The sequence below is a fragment of the Acomys russatus genome, chromosome 25 (genome assembly GCF_903995435.1).
Source record: "Acomys russatus chromosome 25, mAcoRus1.1, whole genome shotgun sequence".
In the NCBI taxonomy this organism is placed as follows: Eukaryota; Metazoa; Chordata; class Mammalia; order Rodentia; family Muridae; genus Acomys; species Acomys russatus.
In genome coordinates this window covers 34052282-34079767 of record NC_067161.1, presented here as the reverse complement: position 1 = coordinate 34079767, position 27486 = coordinate 34052282, and the positions used below count along the sequence as shown (strand labels likewise).

At 50.1% G+C, this 27486-nt stretch overlaps 1 protein-coding gene across 1 annotated transcript in view; it reads right to left on the bottom strand.

Moving 5' to 3' along the window:
- The window catches only part of Fstl4 (follistatin like 4), a 409490-nt gene that overhangs the window by 69348 nt on the left and 312656 nt on the right, over nt 1–27486 (bottom strand). The window lies entirely within an intron of this gene.

Below are 27486 nucleotides of genomic sequence, written 5' to 3'. Positions count from 1 at the left end.
GGGGGATAAAAATGACTTCTCTTTGCTTATGTGGTTCTGTAGATGAGCTGGGGGGATATGGGCAGGGAGGCTCTGTGTGTTCTAAACACCACCACCAACTTAACGAGCTCCCACATGAGGGACAAACGCTGGTGAAGTGTGCCCATTGAAACGACAAGGCTCCGAAGGCTACCCAGCCATCTCCTATCTGAACCACAGCCAAGGGCGAATACCCAGAGAGCCTGGGGCCTGCCTGATCTCCCTCTGCTCTTGCTGATTAAGAAGTGAGGGAGTGAGGCTGCCCCGTGGCTTTCTCTGAGTCTCTGACTGAAGCGCAAAAGGAACCCAGCTTTGTGTCCTCACCCAGAGGCAGACTTGGCGAGGTCTCGCCTAGGGCTGCGTCCAGAGCCTTGAAGGAGGTAAGGGTTTGGTTTCTGGGAAAATGTCTTTTCCCCTGGAAGAGACTGGAGTTATCTGTCCCCGTGCCACTGTGTGCTCGGCCTCTGACACCCTTGAGCTATCCTGTGTTCCTTTGCACAACAGTGCTTGATTAGCTTCTTGCTGACTGTTCCATTTTTCCTTCCAGGAAGACAGTACACATAATGTGTGTTTCTTAATAAACTTGCTTGTATGAGCCATCATCTTTTTAAAGTCCTTCTGATCCCACACTTTTCTATCTTCTCATCCCCTGGTCACCATGCTCTTTAGGGCCCTGTCACTGAAGCATGACCACCTCCAGGTCAAGGCAGCCCCTAGCACCGAGACCAAAAGGACACCGTACACTCCTGTTCTCTGCTTGCTCTGTAGACAGAGGTGGAGGTGATCTGGGAGCTGGCCTTGTTCCTTGCAGGTCAGGGGACCCACTCTGTAGTGGAGTCCCTGCTGCCATGTTCCAGGAAAGATTGATCTGGAACTGTGCCTCCTTGCCCATTGCTCTTGAGTCCTCACTAGGTGTCCTCTCTCTTTGGGAAGATCATGACTTTCTGACTTTTCCCACTGAAACGAGAGCAAGGATATTCCCCACAAGTCACAATGGTGGAACATCTGGCTGCCAGGCAGGCAGGTTAGGCTCCCATAGTGCTCCATGTCCCTCTCTGCCTGGACTCTGTAAGGTGTCATTTCCAGAGTCACCTGGCAGGAGAAACAACAGGAGCAGGAAGAACTGGAGACTTTCTTTACTGTCCCGGGGGTGGGGGGGAGGTGGGGGGGGTGGGGGGGAGGGGAGGAGAGGGGAGGAGCAAAGGCAGGGGAAGAGTGGGGATGAGGCAAGGAAGGGAGAGATACATGGTAAGGGGAGGGAGAGGAGACAGGAGAGAGCTTGTGCGGCATCAAGGTGAGGGAGGTTGAGGAGGTCATCTGAGGTAGGCCTAGCATCAGCCTGTGAAGCAGCAGGCTGCGTGTTTGTCCGTAGCCATGGAGAATCTTCCAGAACTGGCTTTAGAGGGCCATAGGCTAGATGAGAAGGGATGCTTGGGATAAGGACAGCCCCTTCTTTACCCAAAGCACCGAGGTCCCATCAACCTGTCAGAGATCCTGGGCTGGGGACATCTGTCCATCTCACGGATGAGGAAACTGAAGCCAGATTATGCGTTTGGTCTCTGAGTGGCTCCTTTTCACTAATGCCCAGGCTGGCGGGAGCAAGGAAAGTGCTGTGGCCTAGTGTTTTCAGAGAGCAGCATCCCTATACCCTGGAGCCAGGTGCCTTGGGATTGACTATTGTGACCCCCCGCTGTACATCTCACATGTGCCAAAGTTTCCATACATGGCTCTGGGTATGACAGGTGCTCAGCATTCTGAATTGGTCATGGACCTTGAAGCTCTGCCTATATTTTTAAAAGATGGTTACTTGTGTAAATCAATAATATAAATAACTGGAGAGTCCATTAAAGATCCCCTCCCCCCCAGCCCCTGTCCTGCACTGTGTCTATCTCAGGTAGGTGAGCTCAGGACCACGGGAGAGGTCATACTGCCATGTTCTTCTCTCTACACAGCTGCCAGCCCCCCTGCCCCGCCCCCCATGCCCTTGGCAAGCTGGCTGGGACCAGGGCTGGCATGACTGAAAAGTCAAATGCTTCTCGTATAGGTGGGATAGGTTTCTACTGGCCAACCACAGGTATGGTAGCTGGTGGCTGTCAGGTTGTGGTGCCAGCATCTGAACAGAGCAGAGATGGGGGAGACCCACCTTATAGTGGAGGTTCTGATGTATAGTTTCTATATGCCATAGATACCATGGTGCTGTGATGCTGCTCCATTTGACACGGCAACTTGGGTGGTGTATGCTTGGGATACTTGGCTGTCCCTGCCGTTCCCAGTAGCCATCACTATGGGCCCCTTCCATGTACCTCTAGCACACACCTTGTATGTTTTAAGCAGATTTTTTTTTTTTTTTTTTTTTGTAGCTGGGATGCAGGGCTGACAGGTGGCTAAGCATCTGAGCCACACCCAGGCTGGGCAGGTGCAGAAGATAGGTTGTAAATTGGCCCCCAGCCATTGGGGGGGGGGGGGGAGGGAGAATCTGCTTTTCCTGGGGCCAGCATGCTAACTAAAAGTGAGCACATTTGCATTTAAGAAGTCCAAACCAACTGATGGAAGTTTCTGCAATGATTCCCAAGAAAACCAACTAAAAAGCAGTCCCAAAGTGCCAGCGTCCCAGGTGGGCAGGCAGTTAAGTGGGCAGAACAGCACTGGTAAGCCCCCTGGCCAGGCTCCGAGGGAGCACTGAGTACCACAGATGGGGGCTGGGGTTTCTTCCCCTGGGAGCGTCCTCTGCTGTGGCCTCAGCTCCAAGGCCACAGGTTTTGAGCTTTAAGCAGAGGGGTGGGCAAGGTCGTGCCTCTCCACATCACACGGTAGGCACTTGAATGCCAATTCACAAAGTGCCAATTCCCGCCTTTACTTTGGGTAACACTTGAGTTGTTTGAGAGGCTGGGCGGAGAAGGCACATCTTGAGGTCCTGGAGACTGAAGACCCTAGGGAGTTCTGAGGCCTTTGAGGTTCGGATAGGAGCTCCCGGAGAACCTGTTCCCTTGTCCTGGCAGGCCAGCCAGCTTCCTCCAGGACATATCCAACCTCTGCAGTTTCCCTCCTCTTCCTGACACAGGGAGGAGTTTCCTAACTCCTAACAACAGCGTGCAAGCTCCATGGAGCCTCCTGCCTGTCTCCCCAGGGCTAGGAGTCTAAGAGTGCACCAGCATGCCCAGCTCCTTAAAACTGTGGGGGACTGAACACGGGTCCTCATGCTCGAGTGACAAGCCACCTCCCCATTCAAACAAGCATAAAATCAACGCCTTTTACCATGAAGCAACAGATCTGATTTCAGAAAGAAAAGAAAGGAGAGAGGGAGTGATCGGGGGGGGGGGGGGGGGGGGGGCAGAGCAGATGCAGTCTTCCAGGCCATGTTAATCTGGGTCCTGTTTGAGGCTCCGCTTTAACCCCTTTGCACTGCTGGATCTGTAGAGCGCCCCCTGCCTTTGATGTTTAGGAAATTCCGCAAGGCAGGAATGCAAGGCAAGCCTGGAGAGAGAGAGAGAGAGAGAGAGAGAGAGAGAGAGAGAGAGAGAGAGAGAGAGAGAGAGAGAGAGAGAGAAGGCGGGAATCCGCATGGCACCTGGCACTAACTACCAACTTCAGGGTGGAGACCCTTTGTGCTCACACACCTGTGCGTCCTGCCCTCCTTTCCTCTGTAGGTCTTTAATTCAAGCCAGCCTTCTCTGGCCCTTCCTAACTCAGGGAAAACGCCGTGAGCCTACTCTGGCCCTTCCTGCGGGGTTCTGCCTCATTAGCTCCATAATCCAACATGAAGATGGAGAAGAAGAGCTGAGCCACTCTGCGAGTGATTTAACTGAATGCTTTAATGACGTATTGAAAATGAACGCCGACCCCCAGGTAAGAGGCACTAAACAGGGTCTTTAAAGGCCCACCATCCATTTCGCTAGGATGGACTTTCCTCCCTAAATCACTGTGTTGTCAGTTTTATGATGCCGTTCTAGCTATTGAGGCCACAGAACTGTGAAATGTCATATATATATATATATATATATATATATATATATATATATATATATATATATATATATATAAAAGATTAAGTTGCAGGGAGCATGCATTAGCATTTCAAGAGTCTTCTGCTGCACTGTGTTCCAGTCCTCTCTGTCAAGGGCCACCAGGATTCCATCCTCCCCATAAAGAGACCCTGCACAAAATGGATTAGTGCTCATTTCTGTGATGAAGCGCATATTTAGGATACTGGCGAAGTACATCATCCTGGATTAATTTGATAGGACACTGGCATGGTCTCCTCCTCTGATAACAGAGCTGGGATCACCCCTCTCCCTGTTGGCTCAGGATGGTGGCCTCCAGGTTTTTAGGGCATTTGTCCTGGAGACCAGTGAGCAATGAAATCCTCTGAGGTGAGAGGCTGACTGGGTGTGTCAGGTGACAAAGTCAGGACTGAGGACTGTTGAGGTGTGTCCATTCCCACCCCAGCTCCTCCGTCTATAAGCCCCGATTTGCTCACTACCAACACCCAGAACCATGTTAATTGCTGGATATTGGACTGATTTTATTATGGTCTGGATTTTAAAGGTTTCCCACAGGACCATGTGTTCCCCAGCTCGTGGCACTGTTGGGAGGTGGTAGAACATAGAGGTGGGGCCTAGCAGAAGAGAGATCATTGGGGGTATGCCCTGGGAGGGGGTCCTGAGAGTCCAGCATCTTCCTTCATTTTGTTGTTCTGCAGCTTCTATGAGGTAAATGGGTTTCTTCTTTTGCTTGCTCCCATGGAGATGTACAATGCCTCCACAGGCCTGAAGTGATGGAGCCAAGAGACCATGGGTACCATGAGCCAAAATAAGCCTTTTGCCCTAATATCAATTAAATTTCTCTCATTTATCTATCAATTGATTTATCTATCTATCTATCTATGTATCTATCTATCACAGCAACAATACTGACTAACACAGCAAGTATGACTAACTGTGCAACAAGAAGGTGAGTTTTACAGAATTGGCAAGGCCTTTGTGACAGGAAGCTTCTGGAAGCCACAGTGCCCTTCCTCAGAGCTCAGACCCTTGGCTCTCTGAGGGGAGTGTCCCTGATCATTTAGAATCCAGTTAAAGCTGCTTTATGAGTCTGGCCAGAGGCCTGGGCTGAGGAGGAAGCTCAAGGGACAGTGACCATGAGGGGATGACATCCTGCCAACACCTGCTGGCCTTCAAGAGCCCTTTTGGTCTCCAGGGTAACTGTGGGAATGTAATTCTTTCCCTGAGCTCTGAGCTTGCCAGGTTTGGGGAGAAGAATCTAGTGTCCTAGCAGGTACTTACAACCCATTACGCCCACCCACCCTCAACACCTGCCCGACCCTCAGACACTGGCAGCTTCATTTCTGTAGCTTATCAGGAAGCTGGCCCACTCTGCAGGAGCCATGGGCTCACTGGCCCTCCTCTGTGTTCTAAAGGCGCTTTAGAGGATCTATTTTCATTTGAGGAGAATTTTTGCAACCTTGTTTTAGGAAGCTCCAAGACCCTTAGTCTGGGAGGGTACACTGGAGGCGGGTCACTAGGGCATCGCAGAGTGCCTGTGATGGCAGACCTGCCCCGAACTTCCTGCCAGGTATGCCTGGGGAAAAATATTCAGCATCAAGTCCAGCCAATGAGTGTTTGCTCTGAATTGAATTTTAACCTTAATGAGGTACAAAGTCCCTTCTGTTCTCTGTAATGGAGACCTTGAGAGGTTTTATCAGAGAGAGAAACACAACTTTTCAGTGTTTTCATGTTTCCCTAATAACATCCTGAATCATAACCTGAATTTTTATGCAACTAATTATGGCTACGAACGGGGCATGAAAGATTTATATGATCAGAAAAGAAACGACCTGTGTTTTCTCTTTGGGCAGGTGGGGGATGAGCTGTGGAAGGAAGTTAATTAGTTTTCAAGGTCACATAGAAGGTACCTGCAAGGTCACACAGAAGGGACCTGCAAAGGGCTGGCTGGTGTGCTCAGTGGTGGAGGACAGGCACAGAAGATGCCTTCCTGTGACACTGTCCCACAGCTGCTTTTCCCATATGACACCCACTTCCACTTCCTAAGACCAACTTGGCAGATTCGACAGTCCAAGGACATGAAAACCCTTGGCTCTGGGACACAAATCAAAAGGGAGGAAAGGGGGCGCCTACCAGAAATTATAATTCCTGAATATTCTCTCTTTCTCTCTCCCCCTCTTCCTGCCCTCCCCCCTCTCTAAGTCTCTGAGTACAGCCTGTGTATGGGTACCTGTGCAGGTCAGAAGAAGGCATCAGAGCCCTGGTGCTAGAGTTGCAGGTGGTGGCGAGCTACCCACCTTGGGTGCCGGGAAACCACCAAACTTGGGTTCTCTGAAAGAGCAGTGGTTACTCTTAACCAGTGAGCCATCCCTCTAGCTCCTAAAATTCCGTGTGTGTGTGTGTGTGTGTGTGTGTGTGTGTGTGTGTGTGTGTGTGTGGTGTATGCATGTGCTCATGTATATGAGCGTGTGTGCAGGTGGGCGTGTGCATGTGTGTGGAGGCCGGAGGTTGTTGTTGGCCGTCTTCCTTGACAGATCAGCACCTTATCTTCTGTGACAGGGTCTGTTTCTCACCGAAGCTGGCGCTCACTGATCCAGCTATTCTGGCTGGCCAGTGAGGCTCTGTGGACATGTCCACTTCTGCCTCCCCCCGCCGCCCCACCCCCAGCACTGGGGTTACAGATTTGTACCTTCGTGCCGGGCTTTTATGTGGGCACCAGGGATCCAAACTCAGCTTCTCAATCTTGGACAGTAGGTACTTTACTAAGTTGCCTCCCAAAATCCTAAGGTCTCCCTCCCCCCACATTTCTTTTCAGTCAGAGTCTTATCATATAGCCCAAGTTGCGTGGGAAACCTATCACCCTTTTTCTGTAGCCATGCTCGGTGCTGGGGCTGCAGGCGTGTGTTACTTCACCTGGCAAGGATGTCAATGTCTGCTCCTTTAAGTTTTACCTAAACTAAAAACAAGGATTTCCAATGGACAGCCTGGCTGAAGCCAGAACCACAGGAAAGGGTGCTTGACCGGAAGCCATGGTTGTCACAACACTCCCAGGCGAAAGGACTTCAGCTCTTCTGCGTCTGGGAGATGCCGCTTGACTCTCTGAGTGGCGGTAAAGAGGACGTGATGGAGAGCCACACACTGGGAGAGGGAAGCCATGAGTGTGTGGGGCTGCAGTGAATGCTTAGCTACACAACTATTTGCTGAGGCCCACAACTGATTAATGTACACAGACCCATTCATTTACCCAGCGTTACGTTTAATCATTTAATTTCGCAAGAGTTTTCAGATCTTTTAATCATCCTAATATTCTTCTTATTGCAACATATTACTGAGCTGTTAGTTCAATTCAATTAAAAAGTGTCATCCGGAAGTAATTTATTCTATGGGCGCCGTTAAGTGGGTACCCCAGATATGCCTGCGGTGTGGAGGAGTAATAACTCCTGCGTTTTTATGAGTCTGTAAGCCAGCATGCTGTGTTAGCGCTGAAGGAACCATTCCAAGGGGGCAAATGTCTGCCCAAATGTCTGTGTGACAGCAGCTCTCTGATTGCGTCTGTGGATTTTGTAGTGAGACCCAGAGGAGAACATGAAAACTCGGACCATCTGTTGGTACTTGCGGATCTCAGGTGCTCCCGGAAAGCCACATGGCCTTTGCGATCCTGACAATGCTTGTCACGGTACAGCCTTCAAGTCCTTCCAGGATTCTCAGTACCCATGTCCTTCTACTGCAGGGGTTGGCATGGGAGGCCACCCGAAGCTGCAGCTCAGGAGCAAGCCTGCAGTGAGGCCCGCATCATGCTAGGGTCTGGCTTATCTCCTCTGCCTGGTAAGGATTCTATCTGGTTTGACCCTTTTAAAAAATCTGACCCAGGGTTTCATGCAGCCAGACTGGCCTTGAATGGAGGAAAAATGACCTTGAGCTCCTGACCTTCTCCCCTTTACCTACTGGGATTACAGGCACCCACCACCATACCTGGTTTACATGATGCTAGAGGTTAAGACCAGCCTCGGTGCGTGCTAGGCAAGTATTCTACCGACCGAGTAACACCCTCAACTCCAACCCAGTTGACCTGTAAGGCATCTCCTCTGTCTTCTTCAGATCTATCTCTGTCCCTGGAAATATGTAACTCATGCCCTATATCTAATTGACATTCCCCGGCAGCCGCGGAAAACAGAAAAACGAACCCCCTGTGGTGGTCATTTCAATAATCTACTGTAACTCAATCTATCAAAGCGTCGTCATTTTGACATGTTATCAGCATAAAATCTAATGAGATAAGTTTGACATGTTTTGTACACAAGGCTTCAAAATGTGCGTTTTGCACTTATTGCATGCCTCAGTTCAGCCTGGCTGTGTCGCACACGTAGCTAGTGAGGACATATGGGGTTTGGGATAATGCTGCTCTCTAGAATCTAACTGGCACACTGGAGGCACCCTAGGTAGTCATAGGGCCTTGGGGCTTGTGCAGCTAGGCTGTCTTGCCCGTGGTACCCCCTGGCACCCCCATGGCACCTCTTGGTACCCCCTGATGGGGGGAGAGAATGTCTTGGGCTCAGAGCCACCTGGTACATTTGTCTGCAGAAGTTGGCTCTCCTGTCCTTGGAGATGATCTCACAGTCGGATGCAATAGTAAGTGCTGGCCATGTATGGTCTCTGGAGTCCATCTTACCCTAAGGTGTGGAAGGCCCAGGAAGGAGTGGCAGACAGAAGAATTGGCTCCAGCAGAGCTGTCACAACATATCCTTGTCCATAGGCCATAGCATAGCAAAGATAAACTCAGGCTTGTGGGTAAGGGGAAAGAGGATCCTAATCCAGGGCTGAAAAAGGATGCTACCTGGGCATAGTCCACATCCTCCTTTCATCCCTGGCTCAGAAAAGTCTCCTCTGAACCTCCACCATCATACTAGCCACGAAGGCTGCTTGCCAAACCCAGGGAGGTCCCTAGCCTACTGTGCTCCAAGAAGGAGGAGCCACCCTCCCAGGAGATCCAAGCCTTCCATAGTGAGGGGATGTTAATGTTCTGTCCTTAGATGCCTAAGTGCCCACTGTTGCTTGGTGAGCCCCTCTCCATACCCAGGGCTGGTGGAGTTGATTGCAGTCATCTGCTCTGGGCAGATGGAGATGCTACTTGGCCCTGTTGACAGTGGCCAAAGGCAGTTTCCATTGCTTAGAATTTTGAGCAGTTAATCCTTTGGGTTATGTCCTATCTGGGCCAGGATAGGAGCCGGGGGAAGTCAGGGACAAATAGAGAGACCTTGCAAAACCTTAATGCCCGCCCTTGCTCCCGGAGTATGCCTCGGTTATTAATATCTCACGCCCAGTAAAAGGGCTATCTGTGCTGTTTTATAAGAGAACAGCAATAAAAACGGGGGAAATTAGATTAGCAACTCCATACGAGCTTCCAATCCATTAAGGTGTCTTCAACTCCATAACCTGCTAACTTAAACTCCAAGCCATCGACTTAAGCGGTTTGAAGAAAATAGCAAGCAGTATTTTGAACGGCCCCATTTTTGCACCAGTTCTGATAAAAGTCATTGAAGCCCTGGGAGCTGGAGCTGAGCCAGTGGGCTGAAGTGGGCAAGGGTTCATGCGCTCAGGATACCCACGTGACCCTGCATGCCAGCCTTTCCCCATTACAGAGTTCTTGCTCCATAGCACATGTCTAACCCCGAGAATTAGTCAAATATAATTGCACACATGAGGTCGCCTCTCCAACCCCTATTACACAAGAGGGAGATAAAACAGTCCCTGGGGGAAAACATCATAAAGAAATCATGCTTGGTAACGGAGTAGTAAGCACTCTTAGAAACAGGACTGAGTACCCACTGTGTGTGCAACTCTGCTACTTGAAGATCGGACATAGGTGCATGGCTCAGTGCAGGGTAAACAGAGGGTGTTTGTTCAAAATCACTAAGAGGGGCTGGAGAGATGGTCTGGTTCCCTGCATCTACATGGAAATTCACAACTGTCTATAACTCCAGTTCAGGGCATCTAATGCAATGCCCTCTTCTGAGCACTGTGGGCACTGCTCATACATGTTGCATACACACACACACACACACACACACACACACACACAAATTCTATGTACTCAACAAACTAAATAAATATTTAAAAATTAACAAGAATTCTGAGATGTTGGCAGCAGAGTGGGGTCATGGAGCAGGAGTGCTTTTCTGGCTTTCAGAGGGTCAAGTTCAGGAAACTATGTGTAATCAAAGGCTGAATTCTCAGAAGTCTTTTAAAAAGTATTCCTGTTTGTGTGTGTGAAGTTCTCAAGTGTATGTATATATGCCTATGTATGCAGAAACCCACAGAGGCCAGAAGAGGTTGTTGGATCTCTTAGCACTGGAATTAAAGGTAGTTGTGTGTCACCACATGGGTGTTGGGAACTGAACTCAGATCCTCTGCAAGAGCAACAAATGCTCTTAACTGCTAAGCCTCATCTCCGTCCTGTCTTCACTTTAGAGATGAGGTCCTGTGTATTTCAAAATGGCTTCAGGGTTACTATGTAGCTGAAGATGAAACCGAACTGACATCACCTAAGATGACCTTGGCCATATGGTCCTCCCGCCTCCTCCTGGGTCTTCGGATGCGCACCACTATGTCAGCTTCATGCGGAGGTGGAGTCTGAAGCCAGCTGGGCTTTGCGCCCCCTAGGTCAACATTCTACCATCTGAGCCATATCCTCAGCTCCTCACAAGTTATCTTGCTTCTTCATTTCCACAAATGAGCAGCCGAGGTGCAAAGAGGTTGGGGCACCACAGACTGAAGGCTTTGAGCGGAGAAGTGGTGGGAGAGTGGGGGTCATCCTCCAGCTCACTGTGGAGTTTCAGAGAAGATGGAGACCACAGCAGGCTGCCCCAGAGTCACGCTGTGAACACTGATTTAGTTTCAGGAAAGCAGTATCATTTGTTCCATTAAATTAATGTTGTTAATTTGAAGTTTATTGGTTTTACAGTTTGTTTTTAATTTCATTTATAAATTTGTCTGAGCTTTATGGTTATAGAAGAGCTCCATGCCTAAGGGACATGTACCCGGCTTTACGCGTGTACATATTTAACTAACAAGTATACCAAACATCATTTAAATTGACAGAGAGAGAATACATTTCCCCTTAAAGTAGGGTATTCTTGTCCCACAATGGGGCTTATAGGGGTGCTCCTAGTTCTGTATAAATTCTTGGCTGCCTGGGGGTCTTGGAGATGGAGAGAGGGTGGCTGAGGTGAGCGAGGAAGGAGAGGGAGGAAGGAGAGGGAGGAAAGGAAGTGGTGAGAAGGGAAGAAGTGAAGGAAGGGAAGGAAAAAGGGGTGGGGAAGAGTAGGAAACAAGGGACAGAGGAGGGAGATGCAGACAGGAGGAAAGGCTGGGAACTGACTGGACCTGGAAGGCTTTGGCCTTGGCTCCCTGCCTTGCTGCTGCTCTGTGTACCTTTGCCTCAGCCCGGAAGCCATCAGCGTTGTGACCCACACTTCCAGACAGCGGTGTTTGCCCCAAGGCCAGGATGAGCTTGTAGGATGTCAGGTTGTGGCAAGGGGGTGGTGACGTCCTTTCAGGCTGTGTCCCTAGCTGACTTTGAGGAGGTGCTTTGGGGTCAAAGGACAGCTCTCGGTACCCTCATCCCTTCCAGTTAATTCCCATTCTCTGGACACGACAGGAGTGCGTTTACACAGTCACTTGTCATTCTACATACACTCCCCACAGGCAATTTGACGCTGAGACATGTCTCTGGCACAAATGCTCATCAAAGGCTTGTATAAGAACGTGTACATTTTCTGGAACTTAAAAAAAAATTATTTTTTTCTCCCAAAGTGGAAACAAGTCAGCTGTGTCAATTCTGGCATGTTGGTACAATGGACTATTATCACTCAGGAGAAAGGACGGGCTTCCACTATAGACAGAGTTACAATAGGGAAACCTGAAGACAGATGTGGGCAAGCAGCCAGACACACAGAAGGGTCACACTGTGTGATTTTATTGACACAAAGTTCTAAGGCACACAGGCTACTCACAGTGCTGGGCAGGAAATCATTACACTGGGGAGGAGGGAAAGATGCTGTGACCAGGAGGGGACTCACAGGATGGGCCGGGTGAACTGTCCAGCATGCTGGTGATGTTCCTTCTCTGGGATGTGCCAGGGGCTAAATCCAGGGCCCTGTGCATGCTAGGTAGGCTGTAAAGGGATGCTCATGTCTCTTTATGGAGTGGGATGCTTTTCTGTGTTTGCTATATTTCAATTACAGTTTGTAGGGTGGGTGGCCCCATAACCAAGGCTGGTTCTAGAAGGATCTTGCGGGCTCTGGGTTCCCTCATCACTCTGACTTAAGACTGAGGCCTCATTCTAAATTACTATGGAGGATTCATAAGGGAGGAACAGCCATTCCAAGGTATGCAGGGGTCCTTGTGATCATGCCTACATGATAAGCTGTTGGTCCCTGTGGTCAGAGCTCTGCCCTTCTCTGAGTTTCCAGGGCCTGGACCATGTGTCCTTACCACCACACATGACTTCACAGAGTGGAAATGGATCCTGGGGTCTTTGACTTGGAAGGAAACTGAAGAGACATGTTTTTGTTCTGGCCATGTCTCCCCTATGGCTGCTATTCTGTGCTCCTTTACTTCAACCCAGGAGCCCTTGCTTTTGTGATTTACACTCCCAGACAGTGGCACTGGCCCAGAGGCAATGATGGGCTTGTAGGAATGTCTAAGTGTGTAAGGCTGTGGTGGAGGGGACATGACAACCTGCTCCCGGGGCTCGCTTATTTATTGGTGGTGACTGGGAAGGTCTTGGGCCAACCCATAATACTACCAGGCTGATGCAAATAAAGCCTTGTGTATGCCAGGCGAAGACTCTCACCAAGCTACATATCGCTGGCTCTTTAATTTGCTTATTTATTTATTTTAAGATAGAGTCTTGCTAAGTTTCCCAGGCTGGCCTTGAACTTACTCAGGTAGGCTCTGATTACATCTTTCTATTTCAGCTGGGATGACTGGCTTGTGTCTGCACCCAGTGAGGTGGGAGCTTTTAATGACAATATCCTTCCCAGAACAGCCTACAGGAGCCACAGTGTGATTTCCTGCTTGCCCTACAAGGCTATCCCAGCTGTGGCCGCATCTGGAATCCCTTGGGGGCATCCCGGGGAAGGCCTGGCTGGAACACTGGGCACCAGATGCTGAGGGGCATCCAGGAAGAGGTGTAGCCTTCTTTTGGTGGATCCTGGTTGGTCTGTCTGTTACTGTGACTTGGAAGACCCCATCTCTGTCTCAGTAGCGAGGCTTCAGACCTGTGACATGAGGGAGGGAAAGGTCCTCAAGGACCACAGCTGACCTTGCTCTTCATACAGATATGTAAACAGGAAGTCAGAAAGCAAGGGAGCTTGAGGTGAGCAGGCTCCTGGAAGCCTTGCTAGGTCTGAAATTCAAGCCCTGAGCTCAGATCCAGGAGGGGTACCAAGTAACATCCCCCAGGTATACATGGGAACATGTTCCTTCGGGGTGGAGTCGGGGGAGCCCCTCGCTAGCCCTGTAAACCTCTGGCTCAGTGGTGACACTATATTACGAGGCTCAAGAAGAGCAACGCTATTTTCTGTTTTTCTTTAGTTTTTTTTTTTTTTTTTTTGACAGTGTCTCGTATAGCTCGGGTATCTCAGTTTACTTTCTGTTGCTGTGATAAAACACTGGCCAAAAGCAACCTGGAGGAGGAAACGGTTTACTTCACCTTATACTTTATAGTCTGTCACTAAGGGAAGCCAGGGCAGGAACTCAGGCAGAAGCCAAGGACGAATGTTGCTTACTGGCTTGCTTCTTCTGGCTCGCTTAGTGTATTGTTTTATATAACCTAGGACCACTGCTCAGGGGTGGCACCACCTACAGTGGGAGGGGGCCATCTTATATCAGTCATTAATCAAGAAAATGCCTCACAGAGTGGCCTACAGGCTAATCTGATGGAGGCATTTTCTCAATTGAAGTTCCCTCTTCAGTTGAGGGACCCTAGCTTGTGTTGAGGGAAACTAGCTGGGTCTGGAACTTCACTATGTAGCTGAAGATGACCTTGAAGCACTGATTCTCCTTCCTCCCCCTACGCCAAGTGCCTGTGTCATGGCTGGCTATCAATGCTGGTTTCTTAGCCAACTTCCCTATTGCTAATGTGTGTCTTCTGGATCTGGTACCAGCACTTGAGGCCCCAAACCTGGTGCTGAGGGATGGGCTGAACCCAAGCTAACATCCTGCAATTTTTTTTTTTTTTTTTTTTGGTTTTTTGAGGCAGGGTTTCTCTGTGTAGCCTTGGCTATCCTGGACTCACTTGTAGACCAGGCTGGCCTCGAACTCACAAAGATCCACCTATCTCTGCCTCCCGAGTGCTGAGATTAAAGGTGTGCACCACCACACCCGGCTCAGCATCCTGCAACTGTACGGTTGGGGACCCTCAATGGATATGAGGGGAACCTGAACATGATGACGCAGGGAGCCATCATGTAAAGGAGTAAGGGCAGGAGAGTGTGGACCTGGGAGGTCCAAAGTCAGCCTCCGTAGAGCCTGTGGGGAATTGAATATGTCCTCCCTCATCCATGTTATAGGGGTCTTTATAATGTCATCTTATTCGAATAAAGGATCTTTTCAGATATAGTCACTTAAAGATGTGAAGACAGCATATCTAAGATTTACAGTCAGCCCTGAATCTGTGGTCAAGTGCCTCACAGGAGGAGGAAACAAAACACAGGAGCAAAGTAAACAGCCTTGTAAAGAAGGAGGGAGAGCCTGAGGTGGCGTTAGCCTGTGCGCAGGAACACTGAGAGCTCCCTGAGCTGGCTGAGCACGGGGGAGAGCCTCCAGGAGCTGCTGGCCTGACGACACCTTGATTTCTAACTTCTGCCTCTGGAGCTAGCAGAGAATAAATTTTCGGCGTTTCAAGCCACCTTGAAGCAATTTGTTATGACACTGCTAGGAAACGCACTCAGGGTCATTTGTGGAGTTCAGGGGAGCAAGTCAACCCACGGCCCCCTCCAGACTGGCAGGCAGGGCGATGATACCTGCTCTGACCCCTGCTGAGCATGTGAGGGCCAGTGGCTCCAGCCATGCTGCAGGAGCCAGTTTGGGTGGAAAGTGGCAGGCGAGCCTGAGGGGGAAGAGTAGGAGGGCAATCTTGCTACGGCCAAGCACACATGTGCATCTCAGCTGCACTGAGTTGGTTACCAGTGATACCCTGGGCATGAATATTCATGACTGGGCCACCCCTAGGTACAGTGGGCTCTGGGACACTTGTGGGGGGGGGAGAGGAGGGCAGGGGGGAGGGAGAGGCTGTGCTAGATAGGAGGGAATGGAGCATGAGAATCACCCCTGAGCGGCTTTGAAGCCTGCTCCTAATGTGATAATATCAAATGCCTAGGCCCCCAAAGAGTGTACCAAGTGACTGCCCATTACCCAGAAGGTCCCAAGGGCAGAGACTCTGGGGCAGGTTGGTTCTCAAGGGACCAAGTCAGTGGCAGGCATGGCCAGAGGGTTTGGGTTAAGGCTTTTGGATTGAATGGTGACCAGATGGTGACAACATGACTTTGGGAACCGGGTCTGGGACCCAGGGTTCTTGACTTCAAGACTAGGGACCTGACCGGGTCTTGGCATGGCAAGTGAGTAAGGCTGGTGAAGGCATGAACACCCATTTTCTCTCTCTCTCTCTTTAGCAGGACTACATAGAGGACCCTGTGTGCAGCAGAGAAAGCTGATGAACGAGGCCAAGAGAGAAACCTGCATGGGAAAGGAAAGTGCTTGTGGGTTCCGCTCTCTCCCGAGGCTTCTAGGGGTGGAGGACTGAGGGAACTGGCAGTAGATGGGGAAAGTGGGGTCCAGTAGGGCTCCCAAGAAGAGGTAGGATGGGTGCAGGAGAGCTACATTTGCTTAAGCTACCTAGGGATGTGCTGTGGGCTCCTCAAATCCTGGAGCCTCAGAAGAACATTCCTGGCACACCCTGTGTGCCCTAGGGTAGGGAGCCTGCAGCCATCTGGGAGAGAGGCCACTGGTTTTGGCTTGGCGCCAGCTCATAGTTGCATTGTCAAGTTCCGATTAGCATTTGTGAAGTAACTGAAATATGTAATGGGAAATTTGAAATGCGTTGTAATCTCATTAACAGCGGCTGCTGCTGTGGGGGAGGCATAGTACTCATCCAGTGGATGGGAGTAGAGACGGCTGTGTCCTGACTTCATACCCTGGGGGCTAGAGCTGCCTCCTGGACACCTCTCCACCCCCTGCAGAGACTGGAGTCGCTTTGCTTATGGGGCATGGTGCTAACACTGCCTTAGCCAGTGGGATTCGCCTGGAGTTCTCTCTGGGCTGGGTCCCATTGAACCAGCAGATGGCCACTCTTGCTCTAACCCTCCCTCAGGATTCTTGTTCTGGAAGGGTCTGTCCTGCCCTGACTTTGTTATGCCAAGAAGCAAAGAGTTCTTTTCCCAGAGGCTGGTTTTCCCTAGCTATGACGGTCTTGCAATGCTCAGATGACATTTGTCTCTTCTCAACGAGATTACCACTGATACCTGTCAAGTTCAGGGGCAGAAGAGCATGGGATGTGTGTTGGCGCAAAATGAAGTCCTGGCAAGCGTATGGTTACACCCTAGTCAAGTAAATCATGCCACTGTTTTTTCAACAGGCCACCACGGGAGCCTGTAGCTTGCTTCCTCATTATCACTTTCAAGAGTGATGGTGGGGAAATTGGTGGCCCCTAAAGCTATAGTATAGGAGTCACTGCTGGGGGGGGCGCCTTAGAGCTTCTGACCCCAGCTAGAAGTGGGGTTGTTAATTGTGGGGACTCCCACAGGTTCTAACATGGCCCCATTATGCCTTGAAGACCCAGTTCTATGGGCCTGAGCCTTGGCTGTCCAAGTGATAGAAGGATGTGGGTCCTGCCGGAAGGGTGTATCTGCTCGCGCCTCTCTCCGTGTTCATTCTGGGTGATGATGAACACTCCAGACTCTTGGTTCAAATGGGTTACAGGTTTTCAGAGAAAAGCAGGTTCTATGTGTGGCTCAATGGGAACTGAAAACAGATTCTGAAGGCATTGGCGAATGGGTGCAGAAGGAGCTGGGGAGTGCGTGTGTGCGTGTGTGCGTGTGTGTGTGTGTGTGGTGTGTGTGTGTGTGTGTGTGTGTGTGTGAGAGAGAGAGAGAGATAGAGAGAGATACAGGGGTATTCACAGAGACCTCCTCCCCTGAGGATTTTGTACTCTGGAAAGGGGGATTCCTAGTGCTGTACTGGCCTGAGGGAAGGGTCAAGGGGCAGGATAAGGACACAAAGTAGGACAGGCATGATCAGCACAGTTGTGGGGAGGGGCTGCTGATTCTGTCCTGTCCTGGAACTCTACGCACACACCTAGGAGCCAATCTTCCAAGCCCAGGCCTCCAGGTCGGACTGCTACTGATCAAAACACTGCTTCCTTTATAGACAGCTCCACTGATGTCATTAAAAACACCACCTGCCGATTGTTAGAGTGTGGCGTGCCTTTTTGATTCTGTCCCTTGAGGCAGAAGCAGGACTGGGGCAAGGATGTGGACAGCTGGTGGCAGTGAGGAGATCAGCTCTGCCTTTGGTGGCTCTGCAGCTGTGGCTTGTTGCTGTGGATAGTGCCTGCCGGCTGCCCTGCACTAGCTTTCTTCTTCCATCTGTATAGTTGCAGCCTGGCACAGCTCTCCCACTAGGTGCTGCTGTTCCACTCCAGCCTGACCTGGCCTGGACTACTCGCTCTATTTTAGAAGTCTTTGCCCAACCTTTGTAAAGCAGACTCAGGTATTCAAGACCCAGATGAACCCCTGACTCCTTCCCGTTCCTAACTTGCAAATAGCTCACACTGAACAGAGAGAGAGAGAGAGAGAGAGAGAGAGAGAGAGAGAGAGAGAGAGAGAGAGAGAGTGAGTTACTAGTGCATATGTGTGCATGTGTCTGTGCATAAGTATAGAGGCCAGGGTACAACCTCAAGTAACTGCATATAGTGGCTTGAATGAGATGACCTCCCTAGTTTATGACATTTGAATACTTGGTCCCCAGCTAGTGGCACTGTTTGGGGAGGCTTAGGAGGTGTGGCCATGCGGGAGATCCCAGAGACTCACAACACTCCTGGTTTGCTCTCTGCCTCTTCCTTGTACTTTGAGAAGTGAATTCTCAGTTTTCTGTCTCCAATCACCATGCCCACCTGCTACCATGCTTCCTCATTGTGATGCTGATGGACTCTAACCCTTTGGAACCGTAAGCCCAAATAAGTATTTTTTTTTTTTTTTTCACTAAGCCAATTTGGTCATGCTGCTTTATCACAGTAATAGAAAAGTCACTAATACACTGAATTGTTTCCTCAAAAGGCACGGTCACAGGGTCTTTCTTTCATAGATATGGAACTTACCAAACAGGCTGGGCTGTCAGGCTAATACCTGCAGGAAGCCTCCTGTCCCCGCACTCCACCACTGTTGGGATTCCAAGAGAAGGCAGCCATGTCTATTTTACTTTCTTTGGAGTCTGGATATTGAACTCTGGTTCTCATACTTGCCTGACAGGAGTTTTACTGACTGAGCTCCTCAGCCCCTCAATCTCCAGACTTATTCTAATCTGAAGGGGCGTGTGGTACCTGATGCTGGGGAGACTGATGAATCAGACAAAGCTCCTACCGTCCTGGAACAAATGGTGTTCTTACATAGAGGGGGCGCCCAGGAGAATGTAAGCCGATCCTGTAGGAAGAGACCCTGGGTAGGAAAGGATGGCCCGAACATGAGACAGGATGAATAGGCAGCAGAGCTCAGACTTGGTGAGGTGAGATGGGGAGCTGCCGAAGGGGCTGGAGCAGGTGGACACTAAGTGATGCTTTGGAAGCCACTCTGGGCAGTCCTCAGAGGAGTCAGAGCACAGCACGAGTCAACACGCACATCCTGATGGGGCCTGTACTTAATGTCCCTGTCAAACAGAGCTGCATAGAATTCATTTGTCCCCTGACTATAGAGAGGCAGGGGCTCTCTTTCAGAGAAGAGAAAGACCAAAGAGGGATGATAAGACAAAGAGAGTCATGGGGTTGGAGTTGCGTAAGCTCGACTACAAAGACTTCAGCTCTGAAGTGACTTGGCAGAATGTAGGGGGCTTGGCTGAGCCTGGGGCTACCTGCTGGTACCCCAGTGCTCTCCCCAAAGGCTGCTGCTAGCTCTCAAGGTTCTGTTAAATCTTGCCCTGAAATGCAACTTTTACCCTTGCCAGGAGGAGGACCTAAACCTCACCCCTTCCTCATCAAAGTTTTTGAGGTATCATTTCCCAGAATCCCTTGGGGCCTCATGCAGACCCTATCTCCTGGGGCGCCTCCTGCATTCAGTTCATATACTAATCTCTACTGTGGACTTGTAGTTAGCTACGTAAGTTCCCTGACAAGCGAGACTCACTGAAGTTCACTCAGACTGCGAGGTCTGAAGCCTCCCATGGCCCCAGATGTTGCAGATGGTTCCATGCACCCAGCTTGCTATCACTTGGTTGATGGGACCCATGGCTCCCCAGATTCTAGGGTAGTTCCTGGGGTGTGGCATGTTTAGGAACAAATTGTGACCCTGTTAGTTGGACTCTCGGAGCTCTCGGGGTTGACCAAAACTGCAAGCATGGAGTTCTGCATGGGAGCTGGATCAGTGGCTTCCTCACCTGGGGCACTGAGAACTCTGTTTGGTGCCTGACCCTACAATGAGCACCCAAGGACAATGGAATCTGAATTTTTCTGACTCAGTGTGAGACAGGGCCATGGCATGTCAGCTGGGATGCTGTACAGTAGCTGGGAGCCTGGGTTCTAATTCCAGCTATACTATTTATTGACTGTGCAACTTTGGGCAAATTACTTTTTTCTTTTGGTTTTTCAAGACAGGCTTTCTCTGGATAGCCTTGACTGTCCTAGACTCACTTTGTAGACCAGGCCGGCCTTGAACTTACAGAAATTCACCTCTCTCTGCCTCCTAGAGTGCTGGGATTATAGGCAGGCACCACTGTGCAGGGCTAAATTCCTTTTTTAAAAAATTAATTAATTTTATTTATTCTTCTCTCATGTATTACATCCCAACCCCAGTTTCCTCTCCCTCCTTTCCTCCAAGCCCCCTCCCCGCCCCAACTTTGCTTCTTCCCAGATTTACTCTTTCTTTGTTTCCCTTCAAAAAAAAGGGCAGACTTCCCATGATACCAAGCAAACATATCAAGTTGCAGTAAGATTAGACACCTTCCCTTGGATTAAGGCTGGATGGGGCAACCCAGTATGAGGAATAGGGTCCTAAAAGCAGGCAGAAGAGTCAGAGACGGCCCTGCCCCCACCGTTGGGAGTCCTACAAGAACAAGAACCAAGCTATGCAACTGTAACATATACACAGAGGATCAGACCTGTGCAAGCTTCCTGATTATCGGTTCCATTTGTGTGAGTTTGAGAAAACCCTTTAGCCTCTAAGTGGCTCAGTTTCCTCCTTCTATAAAGTGGCAATCATCACCAGCTCTGCGTCCTTGCTTTCCTGAGAGGACTATGTGAAAGGTGTTTGACATCATGCCTAAGTGTGTGAAATATGTGTGAGATTGTATGAGTGTGTGTGTGTGTGTGTGTGTGTGTGTGAGAGAGAGAGAGAGAGAGAGAGAGAGAGAGAGAGAAAGAGAGAGAGAGAGAAAGAGAGAGAGAGAGAGAGAGAGAGAGAGAGAGAGAGAGAGAATGGGTCCTGGAGTTTGGAGAGACATCCCAAATGTCCAAGTTCAAGTAAGTAAAGTCAACCGTTTTGAGGTCCAGCTCTTCTCCTGAAGAGGTCTATGGGGTGAGTTTCGGGTGTAGGCCCACGCATTCAGACTTTCCTCTTCTGTCTTGACAAAAGCCTCTCACCTGAAGGCTGTGGTCCAAAGGGGACTTAAGAAAAACCTCAACCCATGAGCCACGTGGCTGCTCTGGCCTGTGGACAGTCAGAGGTCCCTCCTATATCATCTCTTACAGGGACCCTCAATGGAATGTAGGAAGCAACCAGGGACTTGTGGACAGGAATGCAGGCACAGCTGGGCTGGCTCACATGGAATACAAAGACCAGACATGCCGGCAGCCTTCCTGGCTATTGTTTGGAGACAATTTTTACAATTCTTTGTTTTTGTTCAAAGTGACTCTGAGTGCCTGTAATTCACGAGCCACACTGATGCTTTGGTGCTGCCCTGGACATTCTCTCACATTTGGGGCTTGAGTGGAACATGTTCAATCTCACAAAAGGAAAACCTAATTTGAGAGTATTGATTTTAAATATCTTTCCATCTCTTTCACTTAGAAGCAAGTCCCTTGATTGTGGGCAGCCCCGCCTTGCCAGGCTGCTTGGCCTGACTCACATCACGTACTACCCCTGGCTAGGTACCGGGAAGTTTTCAGCCAGAGCCTTATGAGGTCTGTTTGACACCAGCCCTACTGTGGGGAGTCTGGGAGACACGCTCTCTCACTCTCTCGACAGCGCACCTGCACTCACAGAGGGCTGGGGTGCCACCCGGGGGGCAGGCAGACTGGGTGGCTCTTTAAACCAAATACAAGTGTGGGACACTACAATGTTCAGCCCTGCTTCTGCTTCTCCCAGAGCTTTGGTTAGCTGCCCCTAGTGTGATATTTGAGACCCGCTTACTTGGGCTAACCTCAACACAGTCACCCTTCCCCGTCTGTCCTCTAGGCTCTGGTATTCCCCTAACCTAATCGTTTCCCGAGTGTCACCATAGCACAGTTTCTTCCCCCAGTCACCCCAAACATCACCTTCTTCTAGGAGCTGTTTCAATATCAAATGCTGCCTCCTCCAGGGAGCTTTACAGGGCTATGTCCTCACACTCTCTCTCCATCTAGCAGCCTCCCACAGAAGTATAGGGGCCAGGGGTTCTTGCTTTAATCACAGCCCTGCTATTGTCTGGCCTCAGTTACCCCATTTGTAGAATGGGCTAGTAATAGCACCTTGTTAGAGAACCAAACAACATATAAAGTATTTAGCACAGTACCCAAGGAATGACTTAGTGAAGAACAGTTATTCCTCTTTGAATAAATGACTGACTTATTTTTTTAATTTATTAATTTATTCATATTACATCTAGATTGTTAGCCCTTCCCCTGTTTCCTCCCATTCTTCCCTCCCTCCCATTTCTCTCCTTCTCCCCTCCCCTATGTCTGTGACTGAGGGAGACTTCCTCCCCCTATATATGCTCTTAGAATATCGAGTCTCTTCTTGGTAACTTGCTATCCTTCCTCTGAGGGCCACCAGGTCTCCCCATCCAGGGGACATGGTCAGAAAAGGGGCACCAGAGTTCGTGTGAGAGTCAGATCTCACTCTCCACTCAACGGTGGAGAATATCCTGTTCGTCGGCTAGGTCTTGGTAGGGGTTCGAAGCTTACTGCCTATATGACTGACTTATTTTTATTAGCCCAGCCTTGGCTCTTACTGACTAGCTAGCTTGAGAGTAAGTGATGTGATCTCACTTGGTTGGAGCCTGGTAAGTCTGAAGGCCCTAGGTGAGCATCTCAGCTTCAGGCTTTGGGGGTCCTCTGTGGTGGTGAAGAGGTCCCTCCATTTCTGGGTCCCCATAGTTGCTCAAGAACCCCATGTAGCACAGTCAAGAGGCCGAGGACACAGCACCAGCCCCTTCCTGGGCCTGTCTGGGTCTGCCTGGCTCTGTCCAGGCCTGGTACCTGTCAGTTTCCCCTATCGAACTCTGACAGGCAGTGGTTGATCCTCTACAAATTGTTGTACTTAGCATCCATAAGAGCAAGCAGGACCTGGTCAGACACAAATGACTCGAGAGACCTGCCACACTCTTGAGCTTATAGCCCCACTGTGAGACACTCAGGAGATAAAACCTTCTCTAGGGACAAGTGCTGAACAGGCGCTGGTACCAGTGGCCCTGCTCTGACCATCTGTCTGAGGAAATCAATATGCACCTTTACTTCAGTTCCTTTAATGAGATGCCAGGATCTTGGAAACCCCTGCTCCAGATATAGACCCCTGACAACATTTCTCTCCCTGCAGCTTAGACTGAAGCAAACCTGTATTTGCAAGAGGCTCTGTCAGAGACAGGGCACTGTGTATCATATGGCCCTTTTTGGTGGAGCAAGGTCAGCCCAGTAGCACTGACCTTTCAAGTACCTTTGGGACCTGGTATGAGAGTGGGGGCCTTGGAGGCCCAAGGATTGGCAGCAGCTCAGGGCATGCTGGATACAGGAGGAGACTGGCCTTGGAGGCTCAGTTCCATATCCCACACTGACCTGCAAGCGGAGTGTTCACCCTTGAAAACCCATGCTTGAATTTTCTCTAGATTCCTCTCACCTCAAACCAGAGGCCTTTCCTTCCTCTGTACAAATCCATGTCATCTTCGTCTTCAAGGCTCAGCCTAGGCCACCTTCCTCTAGGAAGCGCTCCTGGCTCATGTTTATTTGGGCAGCAGGCATCTTGTAATAGTGTCTATGTCTCCCTCCCTCTGCTTAGAGGCTGAGGAGCAAGAATGACAGGCTCTGAAGTGAAGTCAGGCAGCCTACTGGTGTGAGTGCCTGTCCCCCAGCTCGACTGACCCTAGACTGCCCAGAGCCCTTACAGTCTGTCTCTGCATCTTCCTGTTGAATGTTCCTACCTTGGCTGGAGGTGTGTTTTGGGGGAGACTGTGGAACCTTCTAGAAAGGGGTCCTTGGAGGTTGGCCTTTGAAAGTCTTATCTGTCTCATTCTGCTCTTTGCTGCTACCCAGTCCACCACATGCTCTCATTGCCACTAACTCCTCCATGCCTTTCCCGCCATGATGGTCTGAGAACCTCTAAAAGCGCGGGCCGAAGTAAATCTCCCCTCTTCTAGGTTATTTGGTGAGGTACTTCCATCACAGTGACACACAAGTAACTGATATGCTGCCTAGGGAGCAGCCACACCCTGGGCTGCTAACACGACTTGACACCACCGTGTCCAGATGCAGTAATGAGTGAGGGGTTTTATTTCACCTGACACAGCCAGATGCAGAGTTATTTATTTCGTCTCTCTTTGGCTGTCAACTCACTTGATGAGAAACAGAATTGGGGCAATGGCTTCCGAAACAACAACAAAAAATTTTTTTTGTCTCAATTGCATTTGTATTCAAATGGAAGAAATAAATTCCAGTGCTTTCCTGAGTATGCCAGGAGAGATGCCTGAATGTGCACAGCGAGCTGCTGCTGGCCTCTGCCCCTGAGAAAGGCCGAGATGAAAAATGAGGCTTTGAACAAGCCTTGGGCAGTCAATCTGGTCAGCAGCCACACAGACATGCCGCCTGGAGGGACGCTGCTATCCTCTTGCTCCTGGTTCTGTGTGTGTGTGCGTATGTGCATGTATGTGTGTGTGTGTACATGTGTGTGTATTTGTGTGTGTATGTGTGTGTACATGTGTGCGTGTGTATGTATGTGTGTGCTTCCTTACAAAAGCAACTTGATGATTAACTATCGAGGACTACAGCCTGGATCAGGAAGAAGAAAGAGAATAAATAAGATGCAATTTTGTCTCTGCTCACATCAGTCTGGAAGCAGGTGGGGCTGTTTGTTGATTCTAGCAGCGGAAGGTTTAGAGTGCCATCCATTAGCACCTGTGACCTCAGCTTAACCCCTTCCCACAGCACCCCAGAACCTAGTGCCACGCAGCTGGAGGCCTCAGCACTTCAAAGCCACAGAGGGCTTAGCTCTTCTGCACAGGAGTGGGGCCAACCTCCGACTTGTCCTCTCTCTTCACTCAGCCCTATTTCCAGGCTCTGGGGTGGAGTGTGTGTTGTACGTGGGTGTGTGGATCCTGCTGGATGTCTGAAGGCTGCAGATCTCACTACTGTGTCTAGGCTTCTGCTGTGAGTGCTCTGCTGTAAGACTGAGCAGATCCCTGAAAGGGCTGGAGGGAGGGGATCCCTTAGATATGGCCTCCCTGGACTCCTCATACATGGCTCTGAGAACAGGCTTTCTTTTCTCTCAGCTCGGTGACCATAGGAAAAATGGGAGATGGGCGGGCGAGACGACAGGTATAAATGCCCTTCACCCGTGTTCTCCTGTTTGTACTTGGGGACCCTGTTTAGTCTGCATTCATCGCCAGAACTCTTTTCAACGGGATATGCCAATGTACTAGGCTGGGTGTTGGCCACTCATTTGCAGGAAGCTAGGCCAGCCCAACAGGCCTACTACAGTGAGGGGCCTGTCCAGCCACACCTCCCCATCTGGTGGCCTAAGTCCAGAACCTGCACCTCTACCTCACGGCTTCTCAGACTCAATATTCCACTTGTATCCGATCTTTTTTTTTTTTTTTTTTTTTTTAAAGGTTTATTTATTATTATGTATAGTGCTCTGCCTGCATGTACACCTGCAGGCCAGAAGAGGGCACCAGATCACATTATGGATAGTTGTGAGCCACCATGTGGTTGCTGGGAATTGAACTCAGGACCTCTGGAAGAGCAGTCAGTGCTCTTAACCTCTGAGTCATCTCTCCATCCCTAAATGCAGTCGGGAAGAATGACACATTAGTGAGGCAGACACAGGAAATGAGGGCTGGGACTTTAGTCACATGAGTGCGACGTATCCATAAGTAATAGCCGAGGAAGGTATGCCAAGGGCTTGTTTTAGAAATTAGAGGTCTGAGGCTTGACTGGGCCAAGACCCAGCTGAGGGAGTGAGGCATGGCTGGAAAGAAGAGATCCCTCAGAGTCCATAGGTCAGGTTCTACTGGACGTAGCCAACCTTGTTGCTTTCTGCACAGTCCACAATGCTTCTCACTGTATACTTAACAGTTGTGACCAAGGCTGTGTCTTGCAAGGCCTTAAAGAATTTGTTTCCCTGTCACTTACAGAAAAGTAGTCAGTGACTTAGTGGAAAGATGCCATTTAGAAAGAAGGTAGACAGCTGGAGAGACGGCTCAGCGATTAATGCCGGGCCAATAAATAAATGCCAGCTAGACATGGCAGCCCACCTGTAAGTCCAGCCCCAGAAGGCAGAGTCCTGAAAAATCTGGCTAGGGACACTAGCCATATGAGGGAGCTCTGTATTAGACTGAGATATGCAGGCTCGGTGAGTACGGGGCATGAACCACTGAGAATGATTCCTGATGTCAACCTTAGGCTTCCACATGTACCTACACATACATGTACATGGACCTCCACACATGTGCCCACATACACACACAGCACACATACACATAAAAACAGAAAAGAAAGATTGAAGAAGAGGAAGGAGGAGGAAGAGGAAGGAGGAGGAAGAGGAGGAAGAGGAGGAGGGGGGAGGAGAAAAGAAGGAGGAGGAGGTGAGGAAGGAGGAGGAGAGGAAGAAGGCGGTGACAATGAACGACAGAGATGGCCAGTCTGTGTGTGTGAGGGGAAGGCATGTCTGGAGGGGAGAGGTCAGTGGGGCAGTGAGGTCACGGTGTTTGCGGACCTAGGGTATCTTTTGGCAGTGGGCCCTGTGTGACCTTGCAGGATTCCCATTTTCTCATCTGTACAGGTGTGTGGTGGAGGGTGGCAAGACAGGGGACAGGGCACAGACTGAAGGGTTAAGTTAAAGCATGGGCTGAGAAGGCCTTTTGAAGTGTTTGGCTCTTTTGGAAGAGAAAAGGCCACAAATAGCAGGGTTTGTGGGGTTTAGCCAGCAAACCCTTCCATTTCAGGCCTAAGCCTTGAGCCCTCGCCTAAAACTGTCAAGGCTTCAGAGTCTGGAGGCTTCATCAGACACCATCCTCATTGCTGTATAAAACACCTGACAAAGGCTACTTTAGGAAGGCTTGTTCCAGTTTGAAGGTGTGGTGGACAGGAAGGCACAGTGGCAGCGGTGTGAGCTGGCTGGTCATACTGGGTGCGCACAGCACCCTCTCTCCGTCTTCCTCCCTCCCTTAGACCGAAGAAAGAGGGAGCCCTCCTCACCTACCCTCTGACCCCAGGCTGTCAAGTCTCATCTGGACTGCCTGAATCCTCTTCCTCTGTGGCCTGGCAAGACCACCCTGCCAGGGGGAGGCGATCAATGAGTGGGCTACGGAGTCCATGTCAGAGGCAGCCCCTACTTCCCATATTATGTGACTCACATGGAGACTGAAAGATCATCCTGAGTGAGCTAACCGAGACCCAGAAAGACACACATAGCATATACTCACTTATAAGCAGATATGAGCCACATAACACAGAATATCCACACTACAATCCACAGACCTAAAGAACCTAAATAACAAGGAGGCCCCTAGGGAGGATGCTTAATGCTCATTCAGAAGGGCAAGTAAACAGACACCGGAAGCAGTTGAAGAGAGGGGACAGGGTGGGAGCCTACCATAGCAGCTGCTGAGACTCACAGCCTAACTTTGGAGCAGAGCACATGGTGTCTTAGGGAAGAGATGGGGAACAGAAGGACCTGAAGGGGACAGGAGCTCCACAAGGAGAACAACAAATCTGGCCCAGGGGTGGGGGTGTGGGCTAACGAGACCAATGCACCAACCACGGACCACACATGGTGAGGACCTAGACCCCCTGCTC